This window comes from Heteronotia binoei, chromosome 6 (genome assembly GCF_032191835.1).
Source record: "Heteronotia binoei isolate CCM8104 ecotype False Entrance Well chromosome 6, APGP_CSIRO_Hbin_v1, whole genome shotgun sequence".
Classification (NCBI taxonomy): domain Eukaryota; kingdom Metazoa; phylum Chordata; class Lepidosauria; order Squamata; family Gekkonidae; genus Heteronotia; species Heteronotia binoei.
The window spans coordinates 75,904,947-75,925,578 of NC_083228.1; the positions used below are offsets into that span (position 1 = coordinate 75,904,947).

At 44.3% G+C, this 20,632-nt stretch overlaps 1 protein-coding gene across 4 annotated transcripts in view; it reads left to right on the forward strand.

Moving 5' to 3' along the window:
* Positions 1-20,632, forward strand: part of LZTS2 (leucine zipper tumor suppressor 2) — a 98,509-nt gene that overhangs the window by 52,052 nt on the left and 25,825 nt on the right. The window contains exon 1 of one of the 4 annotated variants that reach the window (XM_060241785.1): positions 7,518-7,665. The exons of the other annotated variants lie outside the window; for them this stretch is intronic. The gene's annotated coding sequence lies outside the window, so the exon portion shown is untranslated. Of the gene's footprint in view, positions 1-7,517; positions 7,666-20,632 lie in introns of those variants that run through there. 4 annotated transcript variants of the gene reach the window in all.

Genomic DNA, 20,632 nt, shown 5'->3' on the forward strand with positions numbered 1-20,632 from the left:
TGTGATCTCTGACCCCCACCTGGAGGTTGATAATCCTTGCTTTCTATGGCATTATACTCCTCTGAGGTCCCTCCTTTCCTCAAACCCTAGGTTCCCCTCCCCCAATTTCAAGGATTTTCCTAAATACTTTCTATCTTCTTTTGTCCCAATTCAGACTGGCATCTCTTCAGATCAGGGTAGCTTCCCACCCCCCCCCCTCCGCCTTGCTGGGGGACCCCTGGATTAGCAGCCTTTCCCCCCGCTCTCCAAAAATGTGGGAGCGGGAGGGTGGGGGTGGGGAAATGGCGCGGTGTCTCTTTCCCTGCCTGCCTCCCTCCCTTGCGGGCTTTAGGCTTCTCCCTTCCTCCGGGTCACAAAGACCCACCCACCGCCGGCCTGCTATTCGCTCCACTCCGACCTCCCTTCGCGAGGTGCATGCTGGGACTCGTAGTCCTTGCGTCCTTTCTGGCTGCCACAGGCATTACCTCGGGGAGTCTGGCCGGCGGAGGGGGGGGGGGGAGCTCCGCCCCCAGAGGATCATGTGCATTTCTACCTCCGGAGGCTTCAGTCGCTGATTGAAAGGCTTCCTCTTGGGATGGGGTGTCTGTGTTACTTTGAAGAAGTTGGCAGCAACTTGTGAGTAGAGAGGCCAATCCCCCTTCAGTGTTGCCAGAAATGGGGGGGGGGGGAGTCTGCTGAATACTTCATTATTCTCTATTTGGAGATCGATTCTCATAGGATATAATGGGGAATTGATCTGGAGGTTTCGAGGGCTCTGGGGGCGCTGTTTTTTTGAGGTAGAGGCACCAAATTTTCAGTATAGTATCTAGTGACTCTCCCCAAAGTATCCCCCAAGTTTAAAAATGATTGGACCATGGGGTCCAATTCTATGAGCCCCAAAAGAAGGTGCCCCTATCCTTCATTATTTCCTACGGAAGGAAGACATTTAAAAAGGTGTGCGGTTTCTTTAAATGTGATGGCCAGAACTCCCTTGGAGTTTAATTATGCTTGTCACACCTTTGTTCCTGGCTCCACCCCCAAAGTTCCCAGATATTTCTTGAATTGGACTTGGCAACCCTAGATCAGGGCCTTTTTGGTTGTGATGTCTTTTCTCTGCAATTCAGCCCAAATTTGGGATGCTGCTCTCCTGAAGATTTTAGGAAGCCATCAAAAATGTTTTGCTGGATCCTGGTGATTGAGTAGTGGAGTACTATGGTGCTGTTGGACTTTTCGTACAGTCATTATTAATTGTAATGCTTCTTTCTCATATATTTAAAAGTAATTATTTGAAATAGATTTGCTCTAATGGTATTAATATCAATCAATCAATCAATCATTTTATTTATATCCCGCCCTCCCCGCCGAAGCAGGCTCAAGGCGGCTAACAACATTAAATCAATACAGTAAGTTATACAATAATATTTAAAAGCAATAGCTAATTTAACAATTTAATTAAAATTCTAAAATTAATAAAATTAACATCCTGGTGCTATTTCAACAGATGATAAAAATCACTTAAGCAGTCTCTCTATCTTTTAATCGGTGAAGGCCATCCCGAAGAGGATGGTCTTGCAGGCCCTGCGGAACTGTTCAAAGTCCCGCAGAGTCCGCACTTCTTCTGGGAGCTGGTTCCATAGGTGTGGAGCTACAACAGAGAAAGCCCGCATGCGAGTACTCTGTAGTTTTGCTTCCTTCGGCTCGGGGATAGTCAGCAGGTTCTTCCCTGCTGACCTCAGTGCTCTTTGGGGTTCATATGGGGAAAGACAGTCCTTCAGGTAGGTAGGTCCTCGGCCATATAGGGCTTTAAAGGTAATAACCAGCACTTTGTAACGAATCCGGTATGTAACTGGCAACCAGTGCAGTCCGCACAGTCCGCGCAGCCCTGGCTGTATGTGCTCCCATTTTGGGAGCCCCAGTAGCAGCCTAGCCGCCGCGTTCTGCACCAGCTGCAGCTTTTGGGTTCGGCACAGAGGCAGCCCGATGTAGAGGGCATTACAGTAATCCAGTCTCGAGGTGACCGTTGCATGAATCACTGTTGCTAGGTCCTGGCGCTTTAGGAAGGGGGCCAACTGCCTTGCCCGTCTTAAATGAAAAAAGGCTGACTTAGCAGTGGCTGCTATCTGGGCCTCCATTGATAGTGAAGGCTCCAGTAGAACTCCCAAGCTCCTGACCCTGAAAGCCATTGTAAAGCCAACCCCCTGACCCCTACGTCAGTGAGGCGGCGGGTCAGTAGCCGATGGTCGACCGTGTCAAACGCCACCAACAGATCTAACAGCATCAGTACCGCCACACCACCTCGATCCAGATGCCGCTGGAGGTCATCTGCCAAGGCGACCAGCACTGTCTCTGTCCTGTGACCTGGATGAAAGCAAGGGTCTAGGACGGAAGCATCATCCAGAAAACCCTGCAACTGCAACACCACTGCCCTCTCAATAATTTTACCTAAAAACGGTAAATTAGAGACTGGTCGGTAGTTTGCCAATTCGGCCGGATCTGCTGTAATTTTTTTCAGGAGGGGGCGGAATATAGCCTCTTTCAAGGGCGTTGGAAAACGCCCCTCCAGGAGGGATCTATTTATGATGTCCCGTAAAGGACATCTAAGTTCCCTCTGGCAAGATTTAATTAGCCAAGAGGGGCACGGGTCCAGATCACAAGTTGTTGGGCATGCAGAGGAGAGAATTCCATCAACTTCCTCCAGGCTGAGTGGGTCGAAGTGGTCCAGAGCTAAACCGGAAGACAGGCACAGAGCCTCCAGTTCATGTACTGTATCCAATGTGATGGGCAAGCCTGGCGGAGCGACGTGATTTTGTCTGCAAAAAATTTCACAAAAGCCTCACAGCCTATTTCTAATTCTTTAACATTTGGTCTGCCTTGAGGCAGTGTAGTTAAGTGTCCAATTATTCTAAACAATTGTGCCGGGCGCGAATTTGCAGATGCAATCCTGGCCGTGAAGTAATCTTTCTTCGCAGCCTTGACTGCCATCTCAAAAGACCTCATAAATGTTCTATAGGATGTTCTCGTCGCTTCGTCACGAGTGCGCCACCACTGCCTCTCTAGTCGTCTGAGCCCTTGTTTCAGCTGACGTAACTCCAAGGTATACCATGGAGCCAGCCTCACACGAGGGCACAGAGGGCATCAGGGTGCGATCTCGTTGATCGCCCTGGATAGCCGATCTTGCCAGGCATCAACCAGGACGTCAAGGGAATCGCCAGGGGGTCAGGGATCCCGTAGAGCCATTTGGAACCGTTCAGGGTCCATCAGGCTCCGCGGGCGAGTGAAAATAGGCTCTCCGCCCTTACAGGGTTGAGGCAGTGTCTCCATACGGGCCTTGAGGGCTAGGTGATGCGACCATGACACCGCCTCCATCGCGATATCGTTCACCCGAATCCCGGACGCAAAGATCAAGTCTAGTATGTGCCCTGCCTGGTGCGTAGGAGTCATAACAAATTGAGAGATTCCTAGTGTTGCCATGTATGTGCTCGATTGCCCGATTGGAGGCTAGATCCATTGCCCGATTGGAGGCTAGATCCATTGCCCGATTGGAGGCCACGTCGTCAGCATGGACATTGAAGTCACCCAGGACCATAAGCCCTGGGTACTCCAACGCCCAGCCCGCCACCGCCTCCATCAGGGATGGTAAGGCGCTGGCTGGTGCGTTAGGCGGACGGTACACCAGCCAGATCGCCAACCCCTCTCCGACATCCCACGCCAGACCGGCACATTCAATACCATCGATTGTTAGGGCCGGGAGAGCCTGGAAGGAGTAACCCTCCTGTATGAATAAAGCCACCCCTCCCCCCCACCCGCTAATCCGTGATTGGTGAAAGATCGAGTAACCCGGGGGGGGTCATCTGGGAGAGAGCCACCGTCTCCCCCTCTGGCACCCAGGTTTCGGTCACGCAAGCCAGGTCCACATCCTGCCGAAGCAGGAATTCCCTAAGGATCTCGGTCTTATTATTTACGGACCTGGCGTTGCATAACACCAATGACGGAGGCGGGCAATTCCTCTTGGCCCCACTACCTGTCATCGTTGGGATGGGAAGTAGACTGGAAGGGGGCCGAGCACTGTTTTGTCTCCACCTCCTTCCCTTGCACTTCTGTCTATTCCCACCGTCATACCTTCCCCTTCCCAGGAGCACTGGAATCCCCTGGCCGGGCATCCACACCTATGCCCCGATATGATCTTATTGATAATAATAGGATGGCCGCACCCACCTAACTAGATTGTCTCAATTTACAGCCTAAATCCCTAGCCCACCCTCCACCTTCAGTCCCCTGGTTATCTGACTCACTATAATTTAATCAAATTTATTTAATATCAGAACCCACCCTGATTCTCCCTCTAATTGATTAGTCAAATTAATTCTTTCTTTTTTAGCACATTAATAAAATCCCCCCCATTCCTATGTCCCAACTTAATATGCTAATATAAATCAATAAATCAATCAATATGCATTTAAATATATAAATACATAATAAAATCAAATTACTAATCAAATTACATAATCTCTAATTAAATTAATAATACTTCCGATTAGTGGTCAGTAAGATCTTCAGTCCAACAAAGTAGGAGTCCAGGATATTGAATTAAAGAGGTAGATTAGGATATTGTTCTTAAGGTGCTATCGTTAAAGTTAAAATTAAAGTGCCAGTGCTTGCAGGTGTCCGTAGTGTTCTTAAAGTGCGGGTGCAGTTCTTAAAGTGCGGATAGTACTCACAGCTTAGGTGGCCTGGGGGGAGGGAGGGTGTAGGGGGGGATGAAACCTTCCCCGTTCTCTCCCAGCTGTTTAGATGGATCCCTGCAACTTCGGTTAGGAGGCTATAGCCCCGTCGGCGCCACCTCCAACTGTTCCATGGCTCTCGTACACAGTCTGGGCCTCCCGGCATCCGAGCCCCATACAGAGCTTTGCAGTCAGGAGAACTCCCAGCTACCGGCCCAGCCGCATCTCATTGGCGTCTGCGGGGTGAAAGGTGAAAAGATGAGGATGAGGGTGAGGGGGGGGTGTGAGGGACGAAGATTGGGATGCTCACCGAGGCCAACGCCCTGGGACCAGTCCACCACTCCGCCCACTCACAGCCCCCCCAAGGGGCTCCCAGCCTCCGTCTGCCTCCATCTGCCTCCGTCTGCGGTGGCCACCAGCTGCACTGCACGCTCCGCTCACCGCTCGCGCCTTTCGTCGCACCGGCCCGCACTGCACTCCTCTCTCCGGCGTTGGCTCGGTCCCTCCCGCACGCCAGCCCGCGGCCGCGCCCCAGCTCCACCTCGGCGTTGGCCAGACGGCAGCAGTGTTCCTCCCACAGTGGGCGCCAAGAGTCACCGCCACCGCTGCCACCCCTGTCGTCTTGTAAGTTGAGTCTCCAGTTAGTGTCCAGTATTTAGTCTGCTGTTGATAGCTTGTTGTTATAGCTATAGTTGTTATCAGCTGGCGGGAGCCCTAGCAGCTAGGCTTCTACCGCCGTCGCCATCTTGAATTGCCTTTGAATATATATGGGCCAAATGTGGGATGAATATTCTAAAATAAAAAATTGAACTCCCTTGCCTTTAATCTACAATAAATGTGCCAGAAATAATAGTGCATTATATACATTAGCTGTAAGGTCAGAGAATGGCTGCATCAGTACCGCTTAACAGCAAGAGAAGCAGGTAGCCTAAATACTATGATGAAGAGTTTCATTCTTTGTGCTATAAATGGCATCATATTGCAGTTATAAGTACTTGAGAGGATCATTATCAGAGCTGGTTATTCTGTTTTCTAAAGCTAAACTATCAAAAAAAAAGACTTACAGTGCCATCCTAAAAACCAAGGCTTTTTTTGAGCAGGAACACAGTTCCAGCTGACTTAGTTTCAAGGGGTGTGGCCTAATATGCAGATGAGTTTCTGCTGGGCTTTTTCTACAAAAAAGTCCTGTGCGTAACAATGGTGATGTCAAGGGGTGTGGCCTAATATGCAAAAGAATTCCTGCTGGGCTTTTTCTACAAAAAAGCACTGCTAAGAACATTTTCCTGGGAGTAAGCCTCACTGAATAGATCTAAGTAGGCCTTCTTAGGATTGTTCTTATTTTTTTGTGAATCAGCTAGAATCCTGCCAACCAGGGAACTGAAAAAGGATCGGATCAACTCTTGCTGAAATTTTGAGAGCCATTGTGGCATAGTGAGTAACACATTGAACTAGGTTCCTGGAAGATCTCTCTTGTACCATGCGCTTGTAGGGCTACGTTGTACCCATCAAATACTCTTAGCTTTATGTACCTCCCAAAGTGGCTGTTGTGAGAAAATGGAGGCAGAGAGAATTAAGTTCTAATCTACTTTGAGTCCTAACTAGAGAGAAAACAGGGAATGAATGAATGAATAAATGAATAAATGTAAGAACAAATGTAATGTGTTTTGGAACTCCATCGGGAGCAGAAAGTGGTTTATAATTTTTTGTAATCATTGATTCAATTGTACCAGCTTTCAGTACAAGAACGTCCCAAGAGGCTCAAATTCTGGGGACATGAAGGGCAGGTTTTTTTAGGCTTGTGTGTATGTATACACTTTCACCTGATCTGTGAAGAACTAGTTTCTGTTCCTTCTCAAGGCTTGGCTGGAAGGAGGTCTTGGTGCTGGATAGTTTCCTGGTGTTCATGTGTGTTGGTGTTCCCCATTTGGAAGTGTTCTCTCCCAGTTAAGAGTAGCAGAGACCTGGTGTACAGGACTGAAGGGAGATCTGAAGTTCACCCCTGCGCAACATACCTCAGAGAAATTCTGAGAGAATACTTCAGAATTGTTTGGAAACAAAAGTCTATTTTCAGCTGAGAAATCAAGCCCCCAAAGCTGTCACATTATGGGAGACTATCAATAGAGCTGTGGGCCGTAGGTACCATTTGAGAAAGCAAAGTTACACTCCTGGCAATGTCTGACAAAAAGGGAATTATTATCTGTGTATGCCCACTGTGCCAGTTATTTAGGAATGGATGCATGTGGGTGTGGGGTAGGAGGTGTAGTGCATGGAAGCGAAGTACCAGTGATTTAACCAGACTGTGTGTGGAATTTTCTCTGTATGAATAAATACACCATCACCAAACTTTTGCAGACAGAGGAATTCCTTGATGCTGGGCAAGGAGTTGGGAACGGTGGGTGATTGGGGGCTTGGCCATGTAAGTGCTATAGGAACAAGCTCTGTGAGGCGGTGGTGGAGCTTAGGGGGTGCTAGTCGAATGCAAGGGTATGGAGCGATGTTTCGGGGGAGGCAGAGAGACTGGAGTCAGCGAAGGGGTCTCTGCTTCGCCTTATGACGTCGATTGCATGCCTCCTGGGAGGCATCTTGTTCTGGACAGCGTTGAGCCACTGTTGGTCTAAAATACCAATGACATAGTTGTATATAAATATAATGAAGAGAAGGTAGGCGTCCTGGGTTTGGGTCCAGGACGCGTCCGCTAGCAGGGAGAGCAGAGCGCGGTCTATGACGCTCGTAAATTGAACGTTTCTCTCTGGAGTTGAGCGCCTGATCTTGTGCGACTCCGGCTGGGCCGAAAAGGAGGAGGAGCCGGGCGAGCGCAAGGGGAAGCAGCCGACTAGAGACCCGGGCAGCCGAGGGGAGGAGCCTGTTCAAACTTGTCGAGACGCGGCGGCGCTGTGAGCCGGCCCGGAGAGCTGCCCCTGAGCCGCTGAACTGCGAACCAGCACCATGGAGGCGGCCAGGCCAGGTGTGGGGCGGGAGGGCGGGGTGTCGTGAGCCGCTTTGGGGGAGTGGAGGGCATGGAGCTTTAGGCCAGCAGGGGAACCTGCTCCGTCCACCCCCACTCTCTTGAATGCATTCTCCTTTTTTATGGCTGAGTCGATCTGTATGCCAGACTTGCGGCCAGTGCCTGGGAGTCTCGGCGCGGCTTGCAGTGTTCGGAGATCGATGCCTTTTAAGGGCCGTCTTTTCCCGGTCCCGAATCTCTTTGACTTTTCCCGGAGGGCAGCAGGAAGAAGCTGAGTTGCTTGCGTTGTCCCGCTGCGCTTCTTGCTGTCATCGAGGCAGAGAGCTTCTGAGTTGGAGCGCAGCGCGCATTTTCTGGCCAGGCTCTTCTCCCCTCCACCTTTGAACGCTACTCCGGTCCAAATCTCCCTCCGCCGCCGCCGTCGGCTGAGCGCTCTCGACTTGATCTCTTGGACGGCGGGGAATGAGAAGCACTTCCTCTCGTCAGGCCAGGGCGTGCTTGATGGTGGCCCGTTTTCCTGCTCGTCGCGGGGCAGTCTCTTGCCAGCCAGTGGGCTTCTCCATCTGATCTAGAGGGCTTCCAGGGCGCTCTCCTTTCATTCACAGTGAGAGTTTGGCCGTGGCCTGTGGCAGATTGCTGGTGCTGCTGGGGGATGTGTGCCTGGAGCATGGATTGATGAATGCCTAGGGCCCCTTCCCTGGGATTAGATTTATATTGTGCTGTGCTGTAGGACTCAGATCAACCAAGATGAGGCTGGATAGTTTTCAGCTGGTCATCATGCTAGTTCATGAAATGCCCCCCCCCTTTCCTGTTGCACCCCCAAGAAAGAGAGCTATGTGGTCTCAAAATGGTTCTCTAGAGAGGCATTAACAAGCTTAAGACTGATGAATAAACTGGGGCCTATTCAGGGCCTCTGAAGCTGCACGGTCAGTATTTCAATGCTGGAAAGGAATTTGTGGGAATTGTGTGTTTCAATGCTGGAAAGGAATTTGTGGGAATTATGTGTGTAGTGTATGAAAAGATGACAGAACCATACTGTAACTTGGTGGACAAATATAGGGTGAATGAGCATTTAATGCTGCCTTTGTCTGTGGAACAAAGTATGAAGACCAGCAAGCAAGTTGTGTGAAGCTAGCACTAGGACAGACTCCACTAGTGTAACTGCAAAAGTTGATGCAACTACACTGATCAGAGATCCTCAAAAGTGTACCTTGATGAAGCTATGTGGAAGACACTGGCTAAAAGGATTCCTTTAATATGTGTGTGCTTATATGCTTGCTGTTGCGCTTTCCTGTGAGTGCATGTGTAGTAGCGAGATGATCAGATTTGGTGCCCATGCTCATTCCTGTACTTCTGCTTGCCCTTGTGCGGTCCCACCAGGCCCTCTTCTGTGTTCAGCTCTGGCAGTGGTGGGGACTAGAGATCTTTTGTTTGAATCTTAGATGGTGATGTTGTGTGTCAATCTTGAGAGAAGTGTAGCTGAAAGGATTTATTCTAGCGCAAGGGAAGAACAGGATGACCTGTTCCCTGCCAGTTTTATGATTATGTGAGTGCTTTTCCTGTCCTGCTGCACTGTTCTTTGCAAAAAGTGTATGGAAGAGAGCTGGTAACTCCAGAGGTAGTTGTGTATGATAATTATGTTATTGGCAAAACTGGGCATGGGGAGGGAAAGAAGACTGAGAAAGAAACCATGCATGGGTCTCAGATCCTTGGAGTTGGACTCTTGCCAAGTCTGCCTGTGCATGTGAAGTTGGCATTCTTGGTGATCCTGCCAGAGCCTTGGACTTGTTTGGCAGAAGCTCTGCCTCAATGGATAACTTGCTTCTCTTTGGAATTTGTGTATGAATTATCATGTTATTATCAAGGAAGATGCTGCAGCCCTTGACATTCCTAACTCCTTAAAAACTCCCTGTTTGCAGTTTGGTTCTGCAAGTACTGAAGGAGATCAAGAAACTTATGCCTGTTGCAACTTTCTTCCTGGACATTTGCTGGTCAAGATTAGATTAATTAAGGATAAAAGTAAGAAGAGGCTAGGAAGCTGCCACAGAGCCGGAACTAGCAGGGTTGGAAATTTAGGGAATGACTGGTGCATGCAAAGAGAAAAGCACAGCCCCCCGCCCTTGTGTATACTAGCAGTGCTGGGGGAGTGGAGTGATCATGGGAGGGTAAGGGCTTGCCAATTGATTGTGTTCTTTGTTCCCCAGCTTCAGGCTGGATGGGCATGATGACTTCAACAGATGCCTCCCCCACTCTGTGCCTTTAACTGAGAGGGATGGGGGAAGGGAAGGCACAGCTCTGACCTTCCCCTCTCCCCATTTCCTTCCTTGTAGGGATTTGTTTTTGTTCACTCAGTAGCATAGACAGGCAGGCATAGAAGTTAGGTTTAAAAGGAAGAAGTGAGTGGAGGCTAATAACTTTTTCTGTTATGTTTTTCTGAATCTTCATGTGTCTAGTAGAAATAGCAAGATTTGTGGGGAAATGGGCTTCTCGATGTAGTGATGTGAAGACACAAACTGGAATCTAGCAAGGGGGCCTTTAGCTGCTATAGCATTTTGCTAGTGAAAGTGTGTGGTCTTGATGTCTCAAGGGTTGGTAGCAAGCTGGCATACTTCCTTTTGTTGGTGTTCTCTTGGAGGATGGGCATCCATTTCTGACATGGAAAACTATTTTTACAGACCTGGCATTTGCCTTTCAAATCAGTGTAGGATAGAGCTCAGAGACTCAATCTGGCTGTAATTGGCTTCCCATCTGGCCACTGGTATGGCCTCCGAGCCTGAGGAATGCTTGCCTGCCCATATGTTACATGCAACTCTGCTGCTTTCTCTCATGCAAACCAAGGCACAGGCAAACTGCTTTTTGATTGCTGATCATGGATGCACTGTAGTCTGCCACCTGCACTGTATAGGTGGTCAGTGTGCTTGACCTAGGATGTGTTATGTGGATAGGGATCTATCTATCTATCTATCTATCTATCTATCTATCTATCTATCTATCTATCTATCTATCTATCATCTATCTATCTATCTATCTATCTATCTATCTATCTATCTATCTATTTCTGTTTATTTATACCCTGCCCTATCCTGGAAAAGTATTTGCTATCTTTCCATAGATTTGTTGTATTGATAGCTGTTTCTGTGCCCCAAACATCTGATGGAGGTTAATAGGTTCTTGATTGTGCCACTAGAATGTCAGAGCAACTCTCTTGCCCATGAATTTCTCTCTCCAGATCACTTACATAGCTGAGGCAGTGACTCATGAAAGCTCATACCCTACCGCAAATTTTGTTAGTCTTTAAAATGCTACTGGACTCTTACTCTTTTCTACTGCTACAGACAGATTAATGCAGCTACACATCTTGATCTAATAGCTGAGGTAGGTGGCTCTTGTATTTTGGTTCCCCACGCAGCTGCCTAGTTTGCCTCTATGGTTGTTTTGGTGCATGTGGTGAGATGGGGGGGGGGGGGTTTCCCTAATCATGTGTCCACTTTTTAGTCTTCATTTAACAGAAGCTTTGTTAACCTACTGGATCTTGTGTGAACATGCTGGAATTCCATAACATTAAGGAAGGGTTTTACATTCTTTCTGTTGTTTATGTATCAAGATCAGTTTTTGTCCCAGAGCTGTATGGATGCAGCACTTACTGTGATGGCTTTAGTGGCAGGATGGTTGGCTCCAGTATTATCAGGAAAGCCTGCTTGCACTTGTAGATTTCACCTTCCCTTCTTGTTCAAAATATCTCTCTGGTTGTGGAAATTTTGCAGCTTTCTTGGTGATGTCTGGGGCTGATGGGAGGCTGGAACAATGCCCAAAAGCTGTTGGCCTCCCTGTTACCAACATGGACCACTTGGGGGTTAAATCACTGCTGCCCTGTCTCTTTGAGAAGGTGAAGATGATTGCTCCCTGTGGTTTATCAGGAATTTGTGGATAGGCATTCTTGCTGGGCTGACCCAGCCATGGCCCTTCTGAATGCTGTCCCTGATTGGCGTGCATTAGGCTGCTAATCTGGGTGGCCTGTCACTGCTCTGTATCCACCCAGCAGTCATAGGCTCAGTAGCTCATTAGCCCAGCATGTGTGCAGTTATCACATGGCCTGTCCTGGTGCTCAGGAGAGCGAAACTGTTCTTAAAAATATGGTGTGCAGACCTGCAGTTTGATTCAGTCCTTGAGATGTCATGTTTGCACTTCTGTAAGGGGATTGTGTCATTTTCACCCTCTAGTCTGCAGCTCTCTTTGTAGCACCTGCCTTATTGTTTTCTTGTCAAGAAGGGCGGGCTTGCTTTCTCTCTGGGGATTTTTTATAGTCTCCTTGGGATTGAGGAAAGTACTTCATACAGAATAAATGCAGTTTCAGATAGCCAAAATAAGCAAATTAGGCCACGGGCTATATAAGATGACAAATAGTCAAGGACTGCAGTCAGTTAAACAATGAGCATGACAGAATATGTCTGCTGAATCTTCCCAAAACAAATTGTGGTGATGGTGGGATCAGGTTCTCAAATTCTTGACATCAAGTTGTGGCAGTTCCTGGCATCATAAAAAAATAGTAATGTTGTAGTACTTTCTGGTTAGGGAACTTTAAAGTGCTTTCCAATCATTTAATTATTCTGTTTTCCAGAGAGAAACAGAGATTGAGAATAACTCAGGTATATGTAGCAGTATGACTGCCAGGATTTGATCACCAGGTTCTCTTGTTCACTGAACTATGCTGTCTATTATATAGTATTTACCTGAGTCATTTTTGATGAGAATAGAAATATGTTTGAGCTGTCTAGGTGTTAGCATGAAATTTGCTTGGGTTTTTCTTAAACTCCAATTAATCATAGTGCTGAGTATCAGACAGTATTAACATTTAGTAAGCACCAAGATCAAATAGCTTGACAGCACTAGATGTTTAAGCACTGGGGTGGCCATTCTCTTGGGAATTTTTTAGCCTTGTTTATGATAGATCTTCTATGTTACTCTTCTAAATGAAAGGGGATAACGGTAGAACACAGTTCTGTATAATTTGTTTCAGAAGGTGTCTATGTAAGACACAAGCCATCATTAAACGTGGTCAAGAATTGATATGTGTTGGCTTTCTACAAACTTGGTTAAAGATCTAGTTGAGACAGAAATTCAAACAAGAGTTATATTAGATCATAGTCCTGTAATGATAAAACTCAAAGGCACACGAATGAGAAGAACGTGGAGGTTAAATACTTCTATTTTAAAAGATAAAGACTTTCTTAAAGAATCCAAGGCTGAAATGGAATCTTTTTTTAAACAGAACATAACTCAAGATGTAAAGATGCAAGTAGTTTCGGACACTGCTAAAGCATATTTCAGGGGTCTTGCAATCAGACATAGTGCAAAGAAGAAAGAAAGAACTGAAAATTTTCAAAAATTAATGTTGCAAGCAGAAGCTAAAGAGAATTTAAAAGCACAACTGACAAGACAGGAATTTCAAAATAAGGTTAAAGAAACACAGCATCAACTTAATTTACTAATTATAGAGGAGATGAAGAAAAAATTGAGATTTGCCAGACACAATTTTTTTGAACATGCTAATAAAACTGGAAGGTGGTTGGCTTATAGAATGAGAAAAGAGAATACCAAAAGAATAATACCGGTTTTGAAAGTCGTGAATAATAAAGAGAAAGTTCAAATACAGGAGATACGTCAAATTGTGGTACAATTTTATAAAAAATTATATGAAGACAAACAAGTTCAAAAGGTAGATCTAGAAGAATACATTAGCCAAAACAATCATAACAGATTTACAGAAGAACAGAAAATCTTAAATGAACCAATAACGATAAGGGAAGTGGGAGAAGCAATGGCATCCCAAAAAAATGGTAAAGCTCCGGGTCCAGATGGACTACCTGCTGAGTTCTACAAAGCCTATGAGGAGTCTTTATCGTTGCCATTCAGATGTCTCCTTGAAAGGATTCAAGAGGAAGCCCAAAAACCAGCTTCATGGCAAGAAGCTACAATATCCCTAATTCCAAAGGAAGGTGCAGATTTGAAAGATATAAAAAATTATCGGCCAATTTCTCTTCTAAATGTGGATTATAAAATTTTTGCAACAATACTGGCACAACGCCTGAAGAAGCTCCTACAGTCCACAATACATCAAGACCAGGCAGGATTTCTCCCTAGAAGACAATGTTAGAACAGTATGCAATATAATGGAATACTATGAGAGTCACCCAGAGAAACAATTGGCATTAATCTGTTTGGATGCAGAGAAGGCCTTTGATAATGTTCATTGGCAATTTATGTTACAACAACTGAAGGGAATGGAATGTGGCGAGAATTTCTTGAGAACAATAGAATCAATATATTCTTCACAAAGGGCAAGGGTGATGGTGAATAGTGAGCTAACAGAAGCAATTGACATTCAAAAGGGAACAAGACAAAGTTGCCCACTGTCACCACTCCTTTTTATCTTGTTCTTAGATATATTGAATAACCAAATAAGAGAAGACACAAGTATTAAGGGAACGGTGATTAAAGGTGAACAATACAAATTGAGAGTTTTTGTGGATGATCTGGTTTTTATATTAGAGCAGCCAACAGACTTAATTGACTGTTTGATAAACAAGATTAACCAATTTGGTCACTGGGCAGGATTGAAGATTAACTATCATAAAACAAAATTCTTGACGAAGAATATGACGGTAGAACAAGTCCAACTTCAACAAAAATCAGGGTTTTTCATGAGAAAAGAATTAAATACTTAGGTGTATACAGTAGTTTGAAAATGGACAATTACAATAAACTACTCAAAGAAATTAAAAAAGATTTGGAAAAATGGCATGACTTGAACTTATCCCTAATGGGAAGAATAGCCTCAATAAAGATGAACATTTTGCCAAGATTGTTATTTTTATTCCAAACTATTCCAGTACTCTTAAACAGTGGGTTCCTTCAAGAATTGAACAAGATGGTTTCTAAATACATTTGGCATGGCAAAAAACCAAGAATCAAACTAAAGATACTGTAAGACTCTAAATTGAGAGCAGGTATGGGCCTCCCAGGTTGGCAACTGTACTATAAAGCTTCTGTGCTCTTATGGGTAAGAGACTGGGTACTATTGAATGATAAGAGACGGTTATTGCTAGAGGACACAATCTCAATTTAGGCGGACATGCGTATTTATGGTATCAAAGATTAGAAGGACATTCATATTTTAAGAACCACTGGTTTCGAAAATCTTTGTATCACACATGGCTGTGGTTAAAACCGAGAATTTACCAGAAAATTCCAAGATGGGTATCTCCAGTGGAAGCATTCACTCCTCCAAATCTTTTGAAACACAACCAGAGTTATAGATATGATGACCTATTGAAAAACGATAACCAATTGAAAACCAGAGAAGAGGTGGAAAACATGGACATTAAAATGAGTTGGTGGTTGAAATGCAAGTTGAATCTAGGTATGCCAAAGATAAGACAACAGACTTTAACACAGAGCAATATCCATTTGATAAAATCTTCTTAGGTCCTCAAAAAAACCAATTTCTAAGCTATATGCATACCTATTACAGATAAAGATGCAAGATGAGGTAGTAAAAGATTGTATGGTCCAGTGGGCGAAAAACTTGGGACATAATATCAGGTTAAAAGAATAGGAGAGATTGTGGAAATTCAATATTAAACTAAGTCAGTAACCTTTAAAGAAAATCTGTATAAGATGTTTTATAGATGGTACATAACTCTACAGAAATTGTGTAAGATGTATACTAACATGTCTAACAAAAGTTGGAAACGCACTAAATATGTGGGATCTTTCTATCATATGTGGTGGACATGTGAGGTGGTGAAGAACTTGGAAAATGGTTCACGAACTATTACAGAAAATTCTGAAGACACAGATCCAATTTAAACCACAACTGTTTTTATTGAATATATACCCTGAAGATTACTCCAAAGAGATGAGACATTTGTTGACACATATTAACACAGCGGCTAGGATCCTTCTGGCACAGAGATGGAAACTGCAGGAGATCCCCATGAGAATGGACCTGATGGGGAAAATTTTGGAAATGGCTGAGCTGGACTACTTATCCCAATGTTGGCTGGGAAATCTAAAGAAGAAGCAAGAAAATATTGGTTGAAACGACATAGTTGGCTAGATACTCAAGACTCTTAAGATTCTTTGGTGTGAACTTATATTTCCTTTCTCCTGTACTTTCTTATTATAAGACTGCCTTTGCTGGAAATGTTAAGTTACTTCAACAAGAAGACATATTATGAGTTTATTAAAATGTTGATGATCTAAAGTTAAGATAATAATAGGTGACAATATATGTATTCTATGAAAGTATATTAGATGCAGACTTGTATTCTGAGAAAGTATATTACATGCAGACTAAGATATTTGTAACTATAACTTTCTGTTCTCTCTTACCCTTTATCCCCAACCTTTAGAAAACCTTTAAAACTTTTAAAACTTAAGACACAAGCCAGCTAAATTTTGGGGTTATGAGATTCCATGCAGTTTTAAGCAGTGTTTTGAGACCTTACGGTAATATAAAAACCATCAATCCAAAGCCAGCAAATCCCTTTTAGTGGTACTTTTGTGACCTAACCATAATATATAAACTTCAGTCCTATAATTATTTGAAATAGTTTCCCACTGATTTTTGTTACACCTTCTCTCCCAGTGATGAACTGACCTGCTTGCTACACTCTGCTTATCTTGGATCACAGAGGTTACTCCAGTAGTGAAGTCTGCAGCTTTCTTGAGCTGTTGTCTGAGAGTTGCCCAGCTGTGAGGTCAAATTCTGGACCTCCCTGGAGTCTCAGGCTCATTGGTTCAGGCCAACATTTACATGAAAACAGGAGCTTTTGTTTCTGTCTTCAGCTTCTGCTGTTGTTACTGCTGGTGGATTATTTCTGTCCCATAATCCCTTAGCCTGACGGTTGCTGGGAGATGTTGATTATGTTACAGACAAGAGGATCCTGACATCAAACAGGGCCTAAAGCAGCAGGAGCCAGCTTGGAAACAAAGATCCGGTTTCCAAGCAGATGCCTATCCTGGATGAAAAGGAGCAGCAAGGGTGGTAGTGGAAAGGGACATAGTTTCCTGGAAGGGGCTAGCTAACCCATGTGGGAGGGGCATAGAAAAGTGGTCCTTTTCTCCAGAATGATGTTGCTGTGTCCCTGCGATGGAGCCTAGGACAGACTTCTTTTCTGTAGCTGTGCACATTTCTTAAGTCATGGTAGTTTTTGATGCTGCCTGCACCTTACTTGTATGCTGATTGGCCATAAGCTTACTGAGGGATAGCGTCATTGGCATGATTCCTAGACAGTCATATTTTTGTTATGTTTCCTTGTGATTCTGAAACCACTGATTGTTAAATCAATTAATACATCTTGTTAGAAAACCCTGTAAGATACAAATACACAGGAGTGCTGGATTCATTACCACATACTAACATCACATTGTGAATGCCTGAGGATTTTGGTGGTGCAGCAAACAGACAGCATGATATGATAAATAATAATTGCCCAGATTCATGCCAGTGATGCTTCCAGTCTTAGTATCTTGTGATAGCCCAATTGCAACTATTACTCCTTCAAAGGGAAAAACCGTTGTGGGGCACACTCAGGACCTTAGCCAATAGGGGCACTGTGGGTGGTGGCGCCCCCTATAGAATTCAGTGAAAGGGAAGATTGGGTGGGGCACTGCAGATTCTATAGGGGGTATCACCCCCTGATGCTCCCTGTCAACTGTGGTCCTGGGCATACTTAAAATATGTCCTGAGTCAAAGAGCTACTGCTTTGATCCACAGTGAATATAAGCCCTAGCTTGTAGACATTAAAGCCATTTCAGCCTGAGAACAGAATTCTTATAATTTTTTGGAGGAAACCAGTGAGTTGAAGTTTTCAGTTTGTATGTTATTATTAAAGTTCAGCTGTAAAAATATGTGTTCAGTAACATTTGTCAAAGAATGACGCTGTTCACAGTTACCATATTTTATCAGTATGAAGACTTCATCTGCATATGCCTTTGTATTGGGTATTCTTAGAGAAAAATACTATTTAGCAGAGTTAGAAGCAAGTAGCACAGCAGAGAATACGCAGAGATCATTTGTGTGTTTAAAAGAATATGATTGCTTTACTTAAAACTACAAGGGAAGACTAAACTGAGAGTAGAATAACAGATGCTTACTCCTACATCTTTACATCCTAAGTACAAAGCTAGGAATGGCCTCTCTTCTCCAAACTTAGACAAAGGCAGGAAGAGCTGCCATAAAATGCAGAATAGGCATTACATTGATTTCCAATCACAGCACTCAATTACTGGTCATTTAACTATGACCTCCTACAGATTTTCGTGGGCTTTCTCTCTAGCTAACAGATAGGTTAGAGTAAACACATGTGACTTCCCGTTGACTCACAATAACAACAAGGTTAACTCTGTAATTTCTGAAGTGTTGCATACTTGCTAATCCCAACACACCTTCTCAAGTTAAAACACTGAAGTCACGTAAATTTAGTCTTTCACGAAGAGGTTCAAACTTCTCCTCGGCGAGCAGTTTTGTAAGTATGTCCGCGATCATCTTCTCTGTAGCACAGAATTCCATTTCAATCAGTTCTTCTTTGTTAAGTTCATCAACAATTTCTTGTACTTCAGATTCACTTTGGCAACACAACAACAGTCCACCCATTGATGTTAGCACTTATTGGTACTGTCCATCTTTCAGTTTCTTGAACAGGTTGAGTTCTATTTTTCCAGGTTGGAACCCTTGCTTTTGCAGTAATGCAGTTAACTTTTCATTCAGTGCTTTCACTTGTTCCTCATTGAGATCTGTTGTCCCAATATCAAGGTGTTGAACATGCATCTCCTTTGATGCTACTATACTTAGTAGAGTTCTGAGAGTGGTATATTTGATAACCAGTTCCTTTGGCATTTCCTTCACAGGTTGTAGACTTGCACAAATTCCAAGTGTAGGTGGTGGTACTCCTTTGTTGCTTCTTGCTGATTGTCTCACAATGGTAGATTCTGGCTCACTTGGCATAGGCTCTCCTGGTTCCCCTTCTGAGCGAGAACTCTCCTTTGGAGATGGGCCTGCCGGGTCACAGGTGGTCCCTGCAGTGTTCCAAGTGCCCAAATCAAAGAAAGAGATTGCAGTAGTTTCCTTATCAGGTGTCACTGTGGACTTAGCTTGTTCAGAAGTTTGCAACATGCTGCTTTCATCAACATGTTCCACATTGGTTTCTTTCACTTCATAAGTTTCAGGGTTCAGGATTCTATACCCTTTGCCACCAAGTGCGTATCCCACAAGGATACCAAGGTCTGCCCTTGGGTCAAATTTGCCCCTTCTTTCCTTAGGTACGAATGCAAAGGCTTTAGATCTGAAGGCTTTATATGCTTCAGTCCAGGCATTCTATTGAACCACATTTGGAAAGGGCATTTTCCTGTCACTTTAGATGGGATTTTATTATGTAGATATACTTGACTGCATCAGCCCAGAAAATTTCTGAAAGTCCAGACTGCATCAGCATAGCTTGTACCATTCCTTGAATGGTCTGTTTAAATGTTCAGCGTTCCCATTCTGTTGGGGTGAGTAAGGAATTGTAGTCTTATGTTCAATTCCCTCTTGTTCCAAGAATCTTTGGAACTCCCTGCTGCTATATTCAGTACCATTGTCCGTGAATAGTACTTCAGGAAATTTACCAGATTTGTTTTTCACAGCAGCAACATAACATTTAAACTTCTCAAAGACTTGATCTTTGCTTTTGAGTAGATATACATAGACATATCTGCTTTTTGCTTCCATAAATGTTGCAAAATATTTGGACCCTCTGGCCGAATCTTTATTTGGCCCCACAAGATCGGAGTGCACTATCTCCAGAAATTGTACATTTTGTTCAGGAGGCTGACTTTTATATCTGGGAGCTGTTCTCTTTGCTTTCAGATATGTCTCACAACCATTTTTCATCACACCACAATCAACAGCATTGATATCACAGTGTTTCAGTAACTTCTGCACACTCTGCACATGTCTATGACCTAGTTTGACATGCCAAGCATAAAGACAGTTCTTGGGATTACATGTGGGTGACCTTTTATGGCATACTGCCCCATCAGTATCTCCAACATTTCTAAGGTAATGATAACCATCAATTTCTTCAAGTATTAATTCAGTTTCCCCATCAAACACAATTTTGCCACCTTTCTTCTTAAGACTGATTTCAAAACCCTTTTGAATTATGCGTTTTGTGGACAAAAGGCAACGTGAGGCTTCAGGGCAAAATACACAGTTATTCAAAGTAAGTTCCTCAATCTCATTGTTCACAGTTAAAACTTTCAACACAGCAGTGCCACATCCTTCAACTTTTATTTTTATTTATTTATTTTTATTTATTTAGAATTTATATCCCGCCCTTCCCACAAGTGGCTCAGGGCGGCTTCCAACATTAGATCCAACATAAATTAAACAATATTTAAACATGTAAGGGAATAACTTTAAAACAGATAAAACAGATAAAACCATAAAAATTAATAAATATTCCAATATATACAGAGATCTGGCAGGTCGCATTAAAATTCTCAAGCTAGGTGTAGGCTAACCGGAAGAGGGTTGTTTTACAGGCCCTGTGGAACTGAACAAGGTCCCGCAGGGCCCTCACCTCTTCCGGTAGCTGATTCCACCATGTAGGGGCCATAACAGAGAAGGCTCTTTCTCTTGTGGATTTCAAGCAGGCTTCTTTCGGCCCAGGGACAGTAAGGAAGTTTTGTGATCCCGACCTCAGTACTCTCTGGGGAACATGCGGGGAGAGACGGTCCTTCAGGTAGACAGGTCCCAAGCCATATAGGGCTTTAAAGGTGATAACCAGCACCTTGTACCGAACTCGGTATATCACTGGAAGCCAGTGCAGAGTCCGAAGACCCGGCTGAATGTGCTCCCACTTTGGGAGGCCCAATAACAGCCGGGCCGCGGCATTCTGCACCAGCTGCAATTTCCGAGTTC